Below are 16,810 nucleotides of genomic sequence, written 5' to 3'. Positions count from 1 at the left end.
TTGCCCGGGCTAGAGTGCCGTGGCATCAGCCTAACTCACAGCAACCTCAAACTCCTGGGCTCAAGTGATCCTCCTGCTTCATCCTCCTGAGTAGCTGGGACTACAGTCATGCGCCACCATGCCCGGCTAATTTTTCTATGTATATTTTTAGCTGTCCAAATCATTTCTTTCTATTTTTAATAGAGACGGGGTCTCGCTCTTGCTCAGGCTGGTCTGGAACTCCTGAGCTCAAACAATCCGCCTGACTCAGCCTCCCAGAGTGCTAGGATTACAGGCATGAGCCACCATGCCTGACCCTCATTGTGGTTTTTATTTGCATTTCCCTGATAATTAGAGATATTGATCATTTTTTCATATGTTTGTTAGCCATTAGCCTTTCTTCTTTTGAAAAGTTTCTGTTCATGTCCTTTGTCCACTTTTTGTAGGGTTGTTGATTTTTTTCTTGCCGATTTTCCTGAGTTCTATATAGATTCTAGTTATCAGCCCTTTATCAGATATGTAACATGCGAATATTTTCTCCCATTCTGTAGGTTGTCTGTTCTCGTGACAGTTTCCTTGGCTTTACAGAAGCTTTTTAATTTCATCAAGTCCCATTTATTTATTTTTGTTGTTGCTGTGATTGCCTTTGGGGGTATTCTTCATAAATTCTTTGCCTAGGCCAATGTCTATAAGAGTTTTTCCTACATTTTCTTCTAGAATTCTTATAGTTTCACGTGTTAGGTTTAAGTCTGTTATTAACTTATTTCTTGATTTTCTTGTCACTAAGACAAAACTGTTCAGCAACTATCACTCCCAAGAAAAAATACCAGTTCCTTAGCTTGGTATTCATGGTGGACTCTGATGTGACCTCAGTATTTCAATTTATAATACTTGGCACTTGCCAAGCACCTAAAATATGCAATGTAATCATCAGAACAAGCAAGGTTGGCTTTATAATCCCCACTCTGGAGATGAAGAACTCAAAAAGACTTGCCCAGTACCACACAACTGATTTGTGACAGAGTTTTGATAAAGGTGTATCTAACTCAAGAACCCACCAAGAACTCCTTTTTTAACATTGAAAATTTTCTTGGACTAGATTATTATAGTAGTTGTACCCTTGGTATTTGTTGACTTAGAAAATACATAATAACAAAGTCCTATTATGAATTCAGTAATGTTTTTAAATGAATTTATGTTGTAGTAATAAAAAGTAGTTACACATTTTTTGAATAGAAATAAACATGCTAGAAATTTTTCATTCCTTTTGTAGTTGGCCAGTAGTTTGGGTGACCACTATAATAGCTTTACATCCTCTCAGCAGCCTAAGGCAGAGTTCAAAATCAATACATTAGACTTTGCCAAATTTAAGTATTCACTATTTCCATGTCTGTACTACACCTTCACATCACACTGTTCCTTCCAAAATATTCTTGTTTCCATCGCATCACATCCAAATTCCACCTTCCAAGCCACTCCTCAAATGCTACCTCCTTCATGAAATTTTCTCTAATTAACCAAACTGGAATAAGTATTTCCTCTTGTGAATTCATATAGCATTTTCATTACTTCTCTTATAGAACATATCACTTTGTATCTTTAGCTATTCATGTTCATATTTTTCCTGCTAGAAATTGTTTCTTGACAATAATAACGGGTGTCTTTGAATGTCCCATAATGCCAAGTACAGGGCTTTACATGCAGGTAGACATTTAACAATTGTCTAATGAACAAAAGAATGATTAGGAGTTAGGCCACTGCATGAGAGTGTTCAGGTTTCACACTGAACAAGGACACCAGAAATTAGAGTGTGCTAATTCACATCATCGACATATATTAACTTATAGAAACCAGACAGGCCTGGACATTCAAGTCCTGGAGCAATGGAGAGCTGACTCCTATAAAAACTTACACTGGGGGCAGCCTTTGACAGAGCTGACATGGAGGAGCTGACAGTGGAGGTCTGTGGTTCCCACAGGGCTTTCCACAAGCGATTTATCAAAGATGTTCATGACGAGTCCCTCACAGTTGTTTTTTGACAATAATTGGCAACCGGAACACCAGGTTCCGTTTGATGAAGTTAGATGCCCACCACCACCTGATATAAAAAAAGGAATCAGTGAAGGAGTTGAAATAGAGTTATATTTAAGAGCAAATGACCAAGAACCATGTGGATGGTGGTTGGCTAAAGTTCAGATGATGAAAGGAGAATTTTATGTCTGAATATGCTGTTTGTGATGCTACTTACAATGAAATAGTCACATTTGAACAACTTTGGCCTGTCAATCAAAATAAAACTGTCAAATAAATACCTTCTTTAAACACACAGTGGACGATCCTGAGGATTTGAGAGAGGCATGTGCTAGTGAAAACGCTCATAAAGATTTTAAGAAATCATAGGAGCATGCAGAATTTTTTACCATCCAGACACTAACAGCTATTAATTATATTGTGAAGCAACTGTGAAGAGAGTAAATATTTTCTGACATGGCATATTTGTGAAATATTCATACAAAGTTGATGCTTATGTCCAGAAATGAAGAGGCCACTAAGCATTTATAATGCACAAAACAACTTGCAGCAGCTTTTTACAAGGAATTTGTTGTGAGAGAAGATTTAATGGATCTGGCGATAGGAACACATGGTAGTAATATACAGCAAGCTAGGAAAGATCCTGGAGTTACTCCTATTGAGCTAGATGAAAATACTGGAACATTTAGAATTTATGGAGAGAGTGATGATGCTGTAAAAAAGGCTAGAGGTTTCTTGGAATTTGTAGAGGACTTTATTTGGGTTCTTAGGAATCTTGTTGGAAAAGTAGTTGGGAAAAATGGCAAAGTTATTCAAGAAATTGTGGCTAAATCTGGTGTGGTTCAGGTGAGAATTGAAGGAGACAATGAAAATAAACTACCTAGAGAAGATAGGATGGTTCCATTTGTATTTGTTGGCACTAAAGAAAACATTTAAAATGTGCAAGTTCTTTTAGAATATCATATTACTTATCTAAAGGAAGTAGAACAGCTAAGAATGGAACACCTACAGATTGGTATGAGTTTCAGACCTTCTTCCACCAGAGGGCCTGAAAAAGAGACAGGATATGCCACTGATGAAAGTCCATGTCTTCTGTACAAGGTTCTAGGTCTTATAGTAAAAGAGGCAAAGGTCGCCAGGGCCCTAATTACACCTCCAGTTATGGTACAAATTCTGAGCTAACCCCTCTGAAACCGATTCTGAGCATAAAGATGAAATGAGTGATTGATCATTGGCAGGAGAAGATGATCAAGACAGCCAACATCACCGTGACAGCAGGAGACCCCTAGGAGGAGGAGGCAGAATCTTTTCAGGGGGTTGAGGTCGTGGTGGACCACATGATGGCAAATCCTCCATCAGTTCTGTGCTTAAAGATCCAGACAGCAATCCATGCAGCTTACTTGATAATACAGAATCAGATCAGACTGCAGACATTGATGCCAGGCAGTCTCATAAATGGACTGACGAAGATGCTGTTCTGATGGATGAAATGACTAAAGCAGCTTCAGTTAACGGAAATGGGGTAGGCAAAAGATGCAGTTGAAGAGCGTGGTCCTTCAGAAAATGCAAAAAATGGCCCAATGACTGCTTCTGGCAATGAAATTTCTAAGCTACGGCGTGCCCCAGGAGAAGAAAAGATTGATACCTTAAAAGAAGAAAACACTCAAGAAATAGCAGTCTTGAATGGTGTTTCATAAGCTGAGGAAGTTCCTAGTTTACAGTTCTTTTATGTTACATTTACAATAGTTCTTGTTCAAACTTGCCAGAGAGAATATGGATCGCCAGTCTTTACATCACACTTTCAGTTCCTTCATTTGGAATTCAGAAAGGGAAGAGATCCTGAAGAAATCATATGTTAAACATACTTTGACACCTACTCTGTTATAAAATATATCATCGGATGTGCCTTGAGAATAGTATATGTAACATTTTAAAAAGTTGCTGGCTCTGAAAAAAATTTACATTTAGTGCATATGGCACATACAGTCAGGAGACCATTCATCCACATACTGGCACACATATGTGCACAAGTTGCATCTGTCCTGAATGCATTCCTAGTGACACTCGAGATTGCTTCTCTCACTTACCTTGCACTTTGAAAGGCTTCCTTCTCATTCCCCAACCTTCAACTTGATATAATTGGCTACTATGGAAATGGGGGGAGCAACACAAAGTATTTGAAAATTTTATAGAGGATGTGGCCTATGTGGGAGTAGGCAAAAGGACAGGCACTCGTGTGCACAGGCAGGGCTGCTGCCAGTGGGTGTTCTGAATAACTCCCGTGGGGAACAGCCATTCAGGTTGCGTGACAATATCAACTTGTGAAATGGAGTGCTGTTTTCTGATTTCACAGGAGTACCATATGGGCTGCTGCTTCAGAGCAGGCTCTAGGGTCAGACATCTCTACATCAAACCATCTGTGAAAACTTGGGTGAAGTTATTTATCTTTCTGGCCTGAAACACAAAAGTTATTTACCCCCTGTGCTGAGGCTTTCTGTTTTTTCATCTATAAAATGAGGATGATGGGAATAATAATGATGGTAATGCATGGCTGTGTTGCATGTAAAATGATACATCACCTTGTTTGAAAATAATTTAGGATGTGGATGTAAGTCTCATTACTGTTATCAGTAGCAAACACTTAAGAGCCAACTTTGAATACTGCTTTTCCTGTCACTGGCTGATCCATTTCTCTGCTCCTCTTTGCAGTGAAACTCCTCAAAAACATTGTCTATTTGCCAACCAAACCCTGTCTCCTATTCTCTCTTACACTGTCTCCTATCACGTTTTCACTGCCACCACTCCATCCAAACTACTCTTGTCAAGGTCACCAATGACCATGTCACTAAATCTAATGATCGTTTCTCAGTCCTCATCTTTTCAGCCGCAATTGGTCATTCCCTCCCCCTTGATAAACTTTTCTTCTCTTGGTTTCCAGGACACCCCACTTTCTTGGCTGTTCCTTCTCAGTCTCCTGTGCTGCTTTCTCTTCTTCCAAACCTCTCTCATTGTTGAAGTTTCTTTCCTCTTCTCCTTGGTCACTCACTCACTCCCTTGGTCATCTCACTCAGTCCATGGCTTTAAACACTTGTCAATGACTCCAAAATTTAAATCTCTGGTATAGCCTTTTCCCCTGAACTTCAGACTTGAATGTCCAACTGCCTACTCAACCACCCCATACACATGTCTAACACACGTTATAAATCTATCTGAAACTGAGTTACTATGGGGAGAGTGCTCCTCCCCCTCCCTGCCACCAAAACCTGCTACCATCTCAGTTGAGCAAAAATCCATTCTTCCAGCTACTCAGGAAAAAAAACTTTGAAATCATATCTGTTGCTTTTCTTTAACTTCTCATATCCAATTTATCAGGAAATTCTTTCACGTACATCCAGGATCTGATGTTATCATTACTATCACCCTTGACTGAGCCACTATCACCTCTCACATGAATTATTTCGATAACTTCCTAATTAGTCTCCCTGCTTCCAGCCTTATCCTCCAATCCTCTGTTGCTGTCTAGTCTCAACACAGAAGCTAAATTGATCATTTTAAAATGCAAGCCAGATCACATCACTCCTCTGCTCAATATCCTCCAATGGTTCCCTATCCCATTGAGAGTAAAATCTAAAGTACTTACCTATGAGGCCCAATATGTGCCACCTGCCCAACCCTGTATATCCTGACATCAGCTGCCACCAATATTTCCATCACTTACCCTGCTCCTGCCACACTGAACTCCTTGTTACTTGTATGGGCCAGGCATGCTCCTACATTTGAGCTTGGACCGTGGCTGTCCCTCTGCTTGGAACACTCTTTCTACCACTAGTCATGTGGATCATTCCTCTTACCTCCTTCAAATCTGTCAAAGATAAACACACCTGGGCATTAGTTAAAGTAGTGAATACAGGTGTTTTTTTTTTTTAACTGTTCTTTTATTTTATTTTTTTCTTGCCTCCCCCTCCTCCAAAACTGTTCTTCTTTTTTTTATTTCAGCATATTATGTGATTACATAAGTTTAGGTTACATATGTTCCCCTTGCCCCCCCCACCCTCACCGAGTCAAAGCTTCAAGCATGACGGACAGTGTGCATCGCACTCATTATGTATGTATACACCCTTCGGTTTTATTCAGTAACTACTGACAGTAACAGGTAGAGCTGAGCTCCATTCTGATTTGTGCAGAGGTGATTAGGAGGGTTCAAGAAGAGTCACAGAAGTGAAAAATTACAAAGGGTTGGTCAGTGTAAATGTGACTAGGCCCTCTGTGTCTGCTAGCTGGCAGTTATCAAAACTAGGGTCTGTCCTCCCACAGAGACTGGAAGACAGAGCCCTCGTCTCTCCTGATGATTACATTGCAACAAAGGAATGGCTTTCAGGTCCTTGAGAAAGACTCTTCTGCATTGCAGGAGATACAGATTCACAATTATAAGCCCTTTTTAGTAAATGCTCTAGGAAAAGAAGGCCAAGGGCCTATTGTCATGTGCTGTTGAGAACAAACAATAAATTCTCCTGGCAGCAGTGGGCTTTCTAAAGCAGGCATTTGCTGGAGTCATCTTAGGGACATGGCTTTATGCTGCTAGAAGCCATGCTGCAGTGTGGTGGTCTCTTAGTGTAGAGGTTTGGGCATAGTCATTGCATGCCAAGAGTTCTGCAGTTCTCAAGTCTTTCCTACACTGTTTCTTCCTCAATGAAGTCAACTCTGACTACTCTTGCCACGTACTCCCTCCCTCTCACCCCCAGTACTCCCTTCCCCTTTAACCTTTTCTATTTTTTCCATTGCATGCATTACTTTCTACATATTTAAATTTAAATATTTCATATTTAAATATTTCATATAAATATTTCATACAGTAATATGTATTATATATATTTAAACACTGCATATCAACTTACTATGCTCATTCATTATTGTCTGCTTCAATTCTATTGAATGTGATCTCTTCCCAGGAATTTTTATCTCTTGGGTCTGTTTCGTTTATCAATGTATCCCAAGTGACTTTGTGTAGAGTGTCAGATTCAGAGAGTAGTCAAGGACAACTCCAAGTTTCTTAGTCTGAAAACCGGAAGGTTGAAGCTGCCATTTTCCAAGATGGAGAACTCTGTGGGAAGAGCAGTTTTGGAGGGGCAGGGGAGATCAGACATTCAGTTCTGGGCATGTTAATTTGAGATTCCGTATCACTCTGTTTAGGCTAAGTTTGTTGCAGTAAAGAACTCCAAAAATCTTAATGCCTTAAAGCAAAAAGGTTTATTTCTTGCTGACATTTGTGTCCATTGCAGGCCAACTTAGGCTCTGTAGACTTCATCTCATAACCCAGGCTGACGGAGCAGCCTGCAACTGGAATATTTCTGGTGTCAGGACAGAGGGAAGAAAGAGTACAGTAGAGTCATGTGATGGCTTTTATGGCTTCTCCAAGTGGCTGATGTCACCTGTACTCACATGTCATTGACCAAAGCCAGTTGCACAGCCAACCGTGACATTGTTGGAACAGGATAAATACAATTCTAGCACTGGAAAAGGTGACAAATATTTTGAACAATAATACATTCTACTACAGATGCCTATTTGGTACATCTAAGTGTCAATATCATTAGCAATTGGGCATATGAGCCTAAAGTTCGAGAGAGAAATCCAGGCTGCATTTAGAGTCTTCAGCGTATAGTACCATATTTACATTCATGAAATTAGAAGAGATCACCCAGGGAGTAAGTATAAGTAGAAAAAGAGAAAAGTTCCAAGGACTGAACTTGGAGCACTCTAGCATTTTGAAATCAAAGAAATGAGAAATAAGAAATGATCAGACACAACTGAGAAAAAGTTGTTTTGTGAGACAGGAGAATAACCAGGAGAGAGTAATGTTTTGAAGGCAAAGCAAAGGGTATTTAAAGTAGGAGGGAGGGGTCAACTATGTGAAAAGCTGCTAATAAGGTGCAAAAGAGGAGGACTAGGAATTGAGTGGAGGTCCTTGGGAAAGCTGGTAAAAGTAGTTTTAGTGTTGAAGTTGGTGAGAAAGCATGATTCTAGTTGGTTTACACAAGAATGATATAAAGGAATTTAAGGCAGCAAGTATGAACAGACCAAAGAAATTATTCCCAAGAAAAAAGAGTAGGTACACAAAGGATATCAGAGACCATGAGCTCCACTGGTAAAACCAGAAGAGGCAGAGATGATGGAATGGCTAAGCAACGTGACTGTTACCAACTCCAAGTAAATACAAATCATTGAAGTTCACATACTCAAGAGTCTCCATTCCTTGCAACCTGAGGAAGGTGAACTAACTCAACATCCTTTCCTCACCAATTTTCTAACTTCATCTTTATCACATTTTTAATTCTTACACACTTGCTTCAGTTTCGAAGCTTTATATTCTGCTGTATTGACTCCTCTATTCAGGTACTATTAAATAATTGTATTATTATATATGCTGCTTTTATCCTATACCTGGGACAGATGCTTCCTAAATGCTCCTGTAAGGTCCCTGTACTTTTTTCCATTAGAATGCAAGTGCTCTGTGGGTGAAATGTGGCCTTGTTTATCATAACATCCAGCCTAGTATCTGCCACACAGTAGGCATTAGGAAAACATTAATTGCTTGAATGGATGGCTGGATTGTACACATCAGAAAATGGAGGGTGAATCTCATTTTCTCAGTGGCATCACTGGTGGCATAGCTGTTGGTATTGTCCTTTCAAGTTCAACTTTTATTTTTGTGGGTTCTAATTTCTCTCCTTGGTGCCAAATGAATAATTCTCTTCTTATTGCTGCTTCAGGTATCAGATAATATCAGTCTTCTGGGTGGAGCTGTTCCTGGTAAGCTGCCATGAACCTAAGAGGCTGCTCTGGATCAGGGCCCAACCCAACTGACAACCAAATCCTTTCTCAAGAGCATCCCAGGGCATCTTCTCTCAGTAGGAAGCTGCCAGCTGAGTAGTACCCTTAAAAGAGGACAATGGGCCCTTTTATCACAAGGGATTAGCTCATAAAGGATGTTGGAACAATGCCACCATTTCAGGGGAAAAGAAATAGATCTCTTTATATCATGCACTCAAACACACCTCTGATGAAATTAAATATTTAAATGTAAAAAATGAAACCAAAGAAATGTAATGGATTTTTAAAAATGTAGGTGAATATTTACTTTGTCTGGGGGGTAGAAAGGAAAGAGCCTTTCTAAGTGCTCAAAATGGATTCCATAAAATAAATTACTGATTGATGTAAAATAGCATTTTTTATAGTATCTGTACATACCAAAAACTACTTCAAAGACATATGCCAGTTTAGGTAAAAATATTTGCAACATGCATGAGAAATAGGATTAATAATCCTAATATAGGAAGAGTTCTTACAAAACAATTAGAAATAGTGGAAAACCCCAGTAGAAAAATAAGCAGCTGATATGAAAGTAATTCATGGAAAGAAAAAGTACAGACAAAAAACATGAAAAATACATTCAGCCTTACTAGAAATCAAAGAAGTTGAAGTTAAGTAACAAAGAAATAACATTTTCCACTATCACATTAGCAAAGGTTCCTTTACATAATAGCATTCAGTATTGTCAGGGTCATACATAACTGCAGTGATGCACCCTACATTCCTGATGACATAAGGAAAGAGTTTCAGGAGTGAGAGTGGGAGGAGACTGCTCATGGGAAGTACAAAGCTTTATGAGGGTTAGAGAACTGGAAGTGGGGGGCAGCCTGGGACTCTGACGCTTCCTGTGTAATGAGAAAATTGAAACGATCAGAAGAGAACTTCAACTGACTCCCTCCAGAATGATGACTCATTTACTTGGCCTTCCTGATTGTTACCAAAGATAACAGCCTGTACTCACATCAAAGCTAATTCCTCCACTTATGTGCTACATCCCATATAAGGAGGGGTCCTGCTCACTCAAGAACACCACTCCAGAAATTCCCATTATGTCCTACATCATCAATTTTATTCTCTTTACTGGATCATTACTGTCCACCTACAAACATGCTATAATTTCTTCTACCCTAATAAAAGAAAATGAAACTTTCTTTGAGCCCACTTTTCCCATCAGGACCTATCCCAGGTGTTTGTTGCTCTTTGCAGGAAATCTTGAAAGATGTGTCTGTACTAGCTCTTTTCAATTTCTTTCCTCCAGTTCTCCCTTAAACTCATTCTTCTGTCAAGCTTTCGCTCCATCCCAACTGCTCTTAGAGATGGTAGGTAACCTCCACATTGTCAAATTCAGTGGTCAATTCTCAGTCCTTTTCTTACTTGACCTATTAGCAGCATTTGGCACATTTTATTACTACCTCTCTCCTTGATACACCTTCTTCATTTGTTTTCAGGTCACTGAATTCTCCTGGTCTTATTTTTTCCTCCTAGGTAAGTTTTTCTCCCTTTCCTTGTTTGTATCTTCCCTGTAAACGCTTAGTGTTGGAGTGTTCTAGGGCTCAGTTCTTGTTTTCTCTCTCTACAGTTACTTCTTTGATTTCATCTGGTTTCAAAGCTCTTAATGTCAATATGCCCATGACTCCTACATTCTAACTCTCTTCATACCTTTCTCCAAATATCAATCCAGCTGCATACTTGAGTTTTTGATTCAGTGATTAACTTGCCCAATGTCATCCCATTAGTCAGTGACAGAGCTGGAACCCAAACCCAAGCAATCTGACAGGAGCCTGTGCTCTTAACCACTGTCTTCGTATGATACAGGAATATATTAAATATATTACAAGAGAGTATGTCTAGTATGACTCCATGTTTATTAAATATATATAAGGATTTATAAGCAAATGCCTGGAAAAATATATTAGCACTATGATCTCTGGATGGATAAATTATGGCTTGATTTTTTTCCTTCTTTTCATTTATCTGTAAATTTTTTCTTCTTTTTATCTGTATATTGTACATCTTCAACAATGAGAATATATTACTTATGTCACAAAGAAAACGTCCTGATTTTTTTTAAAATTCAGGATTCCAGATAAACTTCATTCCCTTTAATAACTCCCTGCTTCATAAATGATCTCATTCTATAAATTTTTGAGTTGTTCAACCCTGACGTCAGAAGATACAGGGCATTTTCAAGCAGATTTCTTGGTATTTCTGACAGAGGTGGACAGTAGAGCTGCGATGACCCCATGTGTGATACAGTGTCATGTTTCTTTCCGTTTTACAGTAAGGATGTGGAAAGTATGTTGGTGGGTTTGTCCTAATTTGATAAAATATCATTTTGACCATAGGCATCTCTTTTTCTACATCCTAAAGAGAAATTTCCTAAACATGAATACAAAGACCTTCCCTGGCTTATGTTTAGTAAATTGGAATAACTTTTTGCTATTTCACCAGCATCTCAAGAATATTAGATTTTTCCAAAGGTAACAGAACAACAAGCATTAAAACATTCTCTCTCCTTAAGAAAAACAAGAATAAACGAAATACTAAAGACTAAATTGGCTGTTGCCTGCTACTAAATATTGCATGTCTATTGGCCTCCTTCTCTTGGAGAGATTGTGAAATGTCTGGGCAAAGAAAGGGGAGGGAGGAGTGCTTGTGTGTGGGAAAAGAGAGAAAATTTCCAGTTTCTGATTATTAAACTGCCTTACTTAGAGCTCTCTTTGAACAAATATTGGCAGGTGGCCCAAAGTTCCAATGCTGGCTGTTTGAGGTTTGCTAAAGGACTTTAAGGGAAGTCCTGTTCTGTTGTCAAGTGGAAACTGTGTAAATCATCTGTAGTGGAGAGAATAACAAAAGAAAAACGCTGCTATTTCTGCTATTTCCTTGATAAATTGCTTTGTTTACCTGTCTACAGAATATAATGCAGGCACTTCTGCCTTTTTCATAAGCTTACTTAAAAGCCAGGTCCTCAAACAAAGCATTGAAAGTAATTCCTTTTAAAAAAAAAAAATCAGTAATAAAGTATACCTGGACTTTGTATTTCTGATAAATAATTCAGCATAAAGAAAGTTTGATGTGACTAACACCATAATAACTCTAACTTAACTTTGGCATTTCACAATTTTCTAAGGCATTTTCATATACATAAGTTAATTTGATTCTTACGACAACTTGGAGAAGAGGATATTATTACCTCTATTTTAGAAATGGAGAAAATGAGACACGGGAAGATGAATTGAATTGATGGATGATAGAGGGGTCTGTCTTGCAAGCCTTTTAGTAGCATTGGAGGCACTTCTCACCTCCCCAGAAGCAACAGGAAACAGCTACTATGTAAATCAACAGACCTCCAACATCTTGAAGTTAATGTAAATTTTCTTGTCAAATTCACCCCTGTACTTCCTCATAATGTCAAGGCCAATACATCTCATCCACACCACTTACCCTTGTTCTTCTCAGTTACCCTAAAAGTAAAAATTTCTCTTTACTCATACCCAAACTTTCCTATGCTTATTTTCCCCTAACTTTTTTCCACCACTAATCTCCTTTGAAACTCTTTCTACTGTAAAAACCACAATTTCAGTGTAAACACTCTAATCTATATCCTCAACCTCCTTACAGAACCATACCTTCACCTCCTTTCCTTAACTGAAACCTGGCTTTCCCCCAAGGACATCAGTTCCCTTGAGCCTTGCTTGGCAAGCAAAAACGGCTTGCTCTCCCCACCTTCCAACACGCTGAGAGAGATTTGGAAGCAGGGTTGGCATTCTCCTGGCTTCTAACTGCCAGTTCCAGGTGATTCCATTCCTACCTATATGTTAATAACTCCCCACACTCTGCCCTCTTTTGAGTCTCATGCTATAGCATGAAGCTCAATCATCAGCATTTACCAGCTTCTAGATCACTCCCAGATTCACAGAGAGCTTCAGCACTTGGCTCCCAAATGCTGCCAAAGTCCATTATCTCAGACAACTTCCATGGCCGTGATTCACAGCTTCTCAAACACCTGGATTTCAATGCCCTTTGCCTCCATTTCTCTTTAACACAACTTGCCCCTGTGGCAAAATCCTCACTTTGTGTTCACCCAGATTCTCTGAAACCTGAAATGCAATGACTATTCACTGTTCTGCAAACACCTGTCCCAGCAACGGTCGTACTCTTCTGACTTTGTAGCAATTTCTGCCCTTGATCTTGCTTTCTTCAACTCTTTCAGCCACTCTCCCATCTTTACGTCCTTCCCTACCAGCATACTCCAAAGGCCCATCAGTTCCCTGAATTTCTTCTGTGTGCCCATCAGATGACAGCTCCCCTCTTCGTGCTGTAGTCCCAACTAACTTGCTGTTCCCTGTGGTTTTCCTGGTGGTTCGAGACACAGGTCGGGGAGTTACATGCCCTAAATTTGAAGCCCATTTCTACCATTTAGTAGTGATTCCACCTTGAACAAATCATTTAATGTTTTAGGGTTTACATTTCCTCAACTGGAAAATCGTAATAGTAGTACCTTTCTCATGACCATCAAATTATTACGAAGATTGAGATAATATATGTAAAGTGCATAGAATAATACCTAGCACATAAGTGCTCAGTAAATGCTTGCTATTATTACAACCAAACTGCTTGATGCTGCTTCTAAAAAAAAAATCACGTAACCAAATTGATAAGTGCAAATATATGCCCAAACCTTCAAAGCAAAACACAAACTGACAAAAATCCTTTCCTTAGATACTGCCAGTTTAAGGGAGGCTCTTCAGAAAATACCCTTGTAGGTCCTGAGACCCTCTAATACCATCACGTTAACTATTTGTCCTCCTCATCAGAAGTATATAAAATTACAGACTGACTAATGTCTATTATTAATATTATTAAGGCAGGAACAGAGAGGGTATCATGTTACCTCTTCCAGGAAGATGGACTTAAAAAAAAAATGGGCATAAGACATGAAGAGACATCTCACAGAAGAAAAAACATGAATGGTTAAGAAACATAGTTAAAGATGTTAATCCTCATTAGTAATCAGGGAAATGAAAATGAAAACCCACAGTGAAATAACATAACACACCCTTGAAATTGGCAAAAACTACAAAGTCTAACAATGTCAGGTGTTGAACGGGATACTCTGACAGGCATGTGAATGGTGCAATCATTTTGCCAAACATTGTGATGTTATCTCACAAAGTCAAGCAGTCACATAACTCCAGAAAGCATGGAAATGAAAGCAACTCTATCCACTGACAGGAGAATGGATAAATAGTAGTAGAGAGGTATGTTCACAGAGAGGAATATCACACATATACACACACACATGCACAAATGAAATATGTCTCCAAAACAACATGAATCTTAAAAACAATAGTGAAGGGAAAGGAAAAGAGTATGTTTCTAACAAGGAAATGTATATAGTATAGTGATACCTTACGTATATCAATCTATTTAATTCTCATAACATCTGTTTAAGGTAGGTACTATTACTCTCATTTGATAGATGAGGAAACTAAGGGAGAGAGAGTTTAGGTAGTTTTTGCTAACAAGTGGAGGTGTCAGGATCTAGCTAATATTTATTGCATGCTTACACAGTACCAGACACTGTGATACTTTGCCTAAATTATCTGTTTTATAAAAAATGCTTTTTATAGCTGGGAATGGTGACTCATGCCTGTAATCCTAGCACTCTAGGAGGCCAAGGGGGGGGATTACTTGAGGTCAGGAGTTCGAGGCCAGCCTGAGCAAAAGCAAGACCCTGTCTCTACTAAAAATACAAAAAATTAACAGAAAAATTAGCCAGGTGTGGTGGCACATGCCTGTTGTTCCAGCTACTTGGGAGGCTGAGGCAGGAGAATTGCTTGAGCCCAGGAGTTGGAGATTGCAGTGAGCTATGATGACACCACTGCACTCTAGCCCAAGATTCTGTCTCAAAAAAAAAAAAAAAAAAATGCTTTTTATAAAATGTCCCTCTTGATTTTTCGTTTTTTTTTTTTTTTTTTGCCTGATAAATCTTCCTTCCTAAATCAATGCAAGTTAGGACTGGAGAATCTAGTTAATCATGTGCCTTTCCACTCTTCTCTCAACTTCGTCACCTAAGTGCAAAATTAATTCAGAGTTTGATCTTCATTTAAATGGTCTTCTGAACCATTTTCCAAGTATGATATTTGGAAACCCAGAATGTGATTCAATGCCAATGCCCTAAAGCCCTGAGGCTCTAGAACTGTCAGTCTACATTTTTCAGAATGCTAATAACTAAGAGACCTGAAAATGAAGAAATTCTTCTCCAGGGACAACCATCCCCCAGCAATTTCTTCCCCAGCCTTGTACTCATACCCCTAAAACCCAAAGGGAAGAACTCTAGCAGCTTAGAGAGAGAATCACTCCTTCCTGAATCACAGTAGTCCATCTTAAGAATGTGCTTGTAAATTTGTGATTCAGCATTGTGCAGGGGACAAGGGAGGAGAGCTAGGAATCCAAACTCTGTGTTGTAGTCCCAGCTCTGCCACTTAGCTGTGGAACATTAGACAAACCCATTAACTTCTCTGGGGCTCATTTCCTTCAGTTATGCACCTCAGTTCTGTTATATTTGACAAGCATTTACTGAACCGAAGCCTTCTACGTGCCCTGCACCCTGTCAGACTTTGGGGATATAAAGACATGGTTGGCCAGAGAGGAGCTCCCAGCCAATCAGGAGCTTTCATTCTAGTGCGGAGGACTGTGGATGGTGGTGCCTGAGGTGGTTAAGCAGAATGTGGGCAACCAAGTGGTGGAGATACGGTAAAGACACGACAATGCCAGAGCACCATTGTGGTTAAGAGGTCAGCTCTGGGGCAGACATAACTAAAGATGTCCTGGCACTAACCCTCATTAGCTCTGTGACCTCAGGTAAGTTACCTAACCTCCTGAAGAATCAGTTTCTTCATCTCTGAAACAGAAATAATAATTGCCCTGTCTTCATTTTGAGGATCAAATAAGACAATGCTTATAATAAAGGAGAGTGGATAGTCATGCTACATAAATGTTACCTGTCCTTCTCCTCCTCCTCTTCATCACTATTTTTAGTATATAAATTGTTCCTCAGCAAGGCATCATGACAGGGTCTGGAGATCTAGGTAGAAGTCTGTCCATCAACCTTGCTTAGCCAAAGCTTACTCACTAGAGGATGTTACTTAAGGTGAACACTCAGTTTCTGCCCTAAGACCTTTCCTGAAAATGTTGGCATGTGTTAAAGGAATAAGAGGCCAATGCAAAGTGCAAGCGATTTTGAAAAGGTTATTTCTAAATGTTTTGAAGTAGGAGGAGGGTGTCATTTAGTATAGAATAAGAGGATGCATTCTAGATAAGGTGGAAGATGGTATTAATACATAATTTGGGGAGGTATTTAAGTGAGAAGTGAAAATCATGCTGAACGAATGGGACTTGATCTAAAAAATTATGATCCAGAAGTTACAAAGGTTTGATAAATCTAACTACAAAGAAATTGTAATAAAAAAACTCATAATGAAAAAAGCATGTGTTTTAAAAATATAAACTAAATATTTGCAATATATATGAGACAAAGGGCTAATTTTGTGAATATACAAAGAACATATACAAACCAGTAAGACAATGACGAAATAACTCAATAGAAAAATAGATAAAGCTCATGAATGGACTGTTCAGGAAGACATATAAATAGGAAATACATGTGAAAACATGTTCAACACCATTCATGATTAAAGAATAAAAATTAAAATCAGATACCATTTGGGCAAAGAATAAAAAGAGATTGACATAACCAGTATTGGTGAGGGTGTGAGGTAACTGACATGGCCATACACAGTTGCTATAAACAGTGTAACATTTGAGGAGAAATTAACAGTATCTTTTAAAATAAAAAAGTGCACTCTGACTCACTGATACAAATTATCCTGCAAATATACAATTCATAAATGTATAAAGTTCTAGA

General features: G+C 38.9%; 1 pseudogene; it reads left to right on the top strand.

The window, feature by feature from the left end:
- The first annotated feature begins 1,919 nt into the window (after window positions 1-1,919).
- Window positions 1,920-3,707, top strand: LOC123633238 (annotated as a pseudogene).
- Window positions 3,708-16,810: the final 13,103 nt, after the last annotated feature.

This window comes from Lemur catta, chromosome 2 (assembly GCF_020740605.2).
Source record: "Lemur catta isolate mLemCat1 chromosome 2, mLemCat1.pri, whole genome shotgun sequence".
Classification (NCBI taxonomy): Eukaryota; Metazoa; Chordata; class Mammalia; order Primates; family Lemuridae; genus Lemur; species Lemur catta.
This window is presented reverse-complemented; position numbering and strand designations above follow the sequence as displayed.